Genomic DNA, 3,406 nt, shown 5'->3' with positions numbered 1-3,406 from the left:
GGACGGGGAGTCCGTCGCGTTCCCTGCGCCCTGTCTCCTCCCGGGCGGAACCGACACCAAGCCCCCTCCTCCCTTCCTCTCCCAGAAGCGAGGGCGCCTGCTCAGACAGTGGCCGCTGGAATCCCCGTCGGTGTGGCTCTGGGCGTGTGGCCCCTCGGGTCTCCCTTCCCACCTGTGAAACGGCAACGGGAGAGCTTCCCTCGGGGGTTGGAAGAGAGAAGCCCTAGAGCCTTAGAGCCCCCTTAGCTCCCGCCCTCCCCTCCTCCCCGTCTCTTGCCATCTCTGGTGTGCTGGAGACCTCCCAGCTCCTGGGCCTTCTGGCCTCAGTCCCCGAGTCCCTCCTGTTCTGGGTGCCCTGGCAGTCCCCCGCCCCACACTGGAGACAGGTTCTGAGGAATGCCCCTGCCAGAGGCGCAGCACCTCCCCAGCTCCAGACTGAGGCTTGCAGAGCGTGAGGGAGTGACTGTCTGGCCAGGAGAGACTGGGGTCCCAGGGCAGCAGAATGACCTCCCCAGTGTCTCCACCCTGGGACTGGAGACACCTGGGCCCCCCTGAGTCCTCCAGGTAGAGGGAGTCTTTTCAGCCAGAGGAGCCCCAGCATTGCCAGGTGAAGAAGGGTCTGCCTCTCCGAGTGTGTGTGTGTACCTGTATGTGAGACCATGCCAGGTCCTGACACAGATGCTGCCCACTTCCCTCAGGGTGCCCTGGCAACCCAGAACTCCCTCCTCATGTTGGCTTTTGGTGCCTCCTGCTATGGGCTGGTGGCAGGGGTCCATTCCCTCCTGGAGTGCCCTCAGCAAAGACAGCCTGGCAGAAGCTGTCATAGCATCTGGAAGTTCTGGGAGTTGTGGGCTGGGATGGCTAGAGGGTCGGGCAGCCTGGGGTCCCTCTCTGGGGACTGAGCTGAGATAGACTGATCCTCACTGCCCTGAGCAGATGGGGCCTCAGGGGAGGAGTCGGGGTCTGGAAGAGACACCATGGGGAACTGGCGGTCTCTGGCAGGGCGTAGATGCCTCTGCTGGCCTCCTGCTGGGCCAGTGAACACCTACAGACCCTTGGACATACAATCACGCCAAACGATAATGAGGACAAGCCACAGACACACTCATACAGTCATGCACAGCTACACTCCCTCCCACTGAGAGTCACACACAATCACATCCCGACTCAAACATTCATTAGATACACACAGGCATGCTCCTTTACTGAAACACACACCACCACAAGACAGACAAGGCACACACATATGTACACACACCCAAATTCCTACAGACACACCACAGGCCCCACGTGGCCCAGCCAGACATACTCAGACAGGACAGCACACACACACACACACACACACACACACACACACACACGCGCGCGCTCACACTCAGACACGCTCACCAGGGTCTCTCTCTCTGGTTTCACTTTGTCCACCGCAGTGAAAATGAGTGTTTCCGCTCTTTGGCTCCGAGGAACGGGAAAGAAAATATGGAAGTGAATGTGTCTGTTAGCAAAAGGGAGGGGAGAGACACCCAACAGGGTATCAGCCTCAGCCCCCACCCCACTGTCTTTCCTGCCCCTGCATGAGCCAGACCAAAGGACGGCAGAGCCCTGGCTTCCCTGCCCTGCCAGACCCCAGCCCGCTCCAGAAAGACCCTCCCAGTGGCAGGCATGGGGCGCCTGTTGCAGGGGAGTGGGGCCTCAGATGAGCTGGTCCCACTCGTGGCCCTGGGCTCTTACAGAGTCAAGGTGGGGGGACGAGAGAGGCACAGCGGCCTCTCATATGGGGTGCAGCTGTGATCTCAGGGTGTCCGGCGAGGTGCATGAGGGGGAGGCACCATGCAAGCTAAAGTGTGGATCAGGGAGGTGGCACCCAAGGGTGACTCTGGGCAGGACTTTCAAGAAGCATGGGCGTTTTGTCAGGTTCAGGGACTGGAAAAGGCAAATGGGAGGGAACACTGCAGAATGTGGAGGGGAAGCTGTAGGTTCTCTCAGGACGGTGAGTAATAGGGCTCTTGTTGGATCACGCAGTGGGGAGCAGGAGGGACTCAGGCTATGTGGAGGTCAGATTTCCAAGGGCCCTGTCCCGGGAAAGGGTGTGCGCTGCAGGGTGATGCGATCTGGGAGTCACTCTGGTTGCTCTGGGGGATCTTAGAGGCAGGGAGGTCATGGAGGAAGCTGGGCAGAGTTTAAGGAGAGAGGTGATGGGGGATGATGTGGGTGGTTACCATGGCGATGAGAGGAAGCAATAGATGAAGAGGAGTAATCTGATTGGCCGTGGGGGCCAGGGACCTTGCACTGGGTGGCCATGGCCTGTCCCTAGATGGGGAAGGTGCAGGGGAGACATGGGTTTGGCCCCATGACCTGAGAAACTGAGCTAACAGGGTACGGGGGGCTGAGTGTGGCCATGAAACCTGGGTGGGCGTGTGAGGCCATGTGTGTGCATGCACATGCCCAGACATCAGCCATGGAAGTCACGTGGCCAGAAAGTGAATTCCAGACCCACTCTGCTTTGTGCGCACTTCCAGAGTGGGTGGGGAGTCAACAGCAGATCTTGAGTGAGGCGACACGTGCTGAAGAGCAGGCCTTGAGAGTCAGACAACCCTGGGACTGCCCATCTCTGTGCCTCAGTTTTCCCATTTGTAGAATGAGAATGTGAATGCTTGTCTCCAGTCTTTTTGCCTGAAGAGAGGTGAGCAGTGTTTCCAGGTCACACACATGTGGGGGTGCAGTGCTTAGAACTTTCACCCAGACTTCTGACTTCTGATTGGTGTCCATTCCACCTCTCTGGTTGGATGCTGGAGTGGACTGGGAAGAGTCCGGTCCTGCTTCCATTCAGATTCTTGGGAAGTTCTGAATTGGAGGGTAACTGTCGCCATGGATGGGCTGGTATTCCTGGCTCTTAGAGGGCAGAATAAGGGACCCATGTGTGGGAGTGGCAGAGGGTTGGCGCCTCACAGGGGAGAGCTGGGTTGGTGTTACTGCCCTTCACAGGTGGGAATGTGGAGACACAGAGAGGAGCTCACCTAAGGTTACACAGCAGCTGGTGGCAGAATTGAGGCCCTGGGGGACTTGGGGTGGAGAGAATCACCTATCTTGGGTTTTTTTATTTATTTCTTTTTGTTGTTGTTGTTGGAGCCTCACTCTGTCACCTAGGCTGGAATGCAGTGACACTCTCATGGCCACTGTAGCCTTGACCTGCTGGGCTCAGCCTTCCAAGTAACTGGAACTACAAGTGTGCGCCACCACACCCAGCTAATGTTTTGATTTATTGTAGAGACATGGTCTCACCAAGTTGCCTAGGCTGGTCTCAAATCCCTGGGCTCAGGCAATCCCCTTGCCTCCACCTCCCAAAGTGCTGGGATTACAGGCATGAGCCACCTCACCTGGCTGAGGTTTCTTTTTTTTTTTTTTTTTT

The sequence above is a fragment of the Carlito syrichta genome, unplaced genomic scaffold (assembly GCF_000164805.1).
Source record: "Carlito syrichta isolate Samal-C Ts95f unplaced genomic scaffold, Tarsius_syrichta-2.0.1 Scaffold304465, whole genome shotgun sequence".
Taxonomy (NCBI): domain Eukaryota; kingdom Metazoa; phylum Chordata; class Mammalia; order Primates; family Tarsiidae; genus Carlito; species Carlito syrichta.
The sequence above is the reverse complement of the archived record's forward strand: the minus strand, read 5'-3'. Positions refer to the sequence as shown.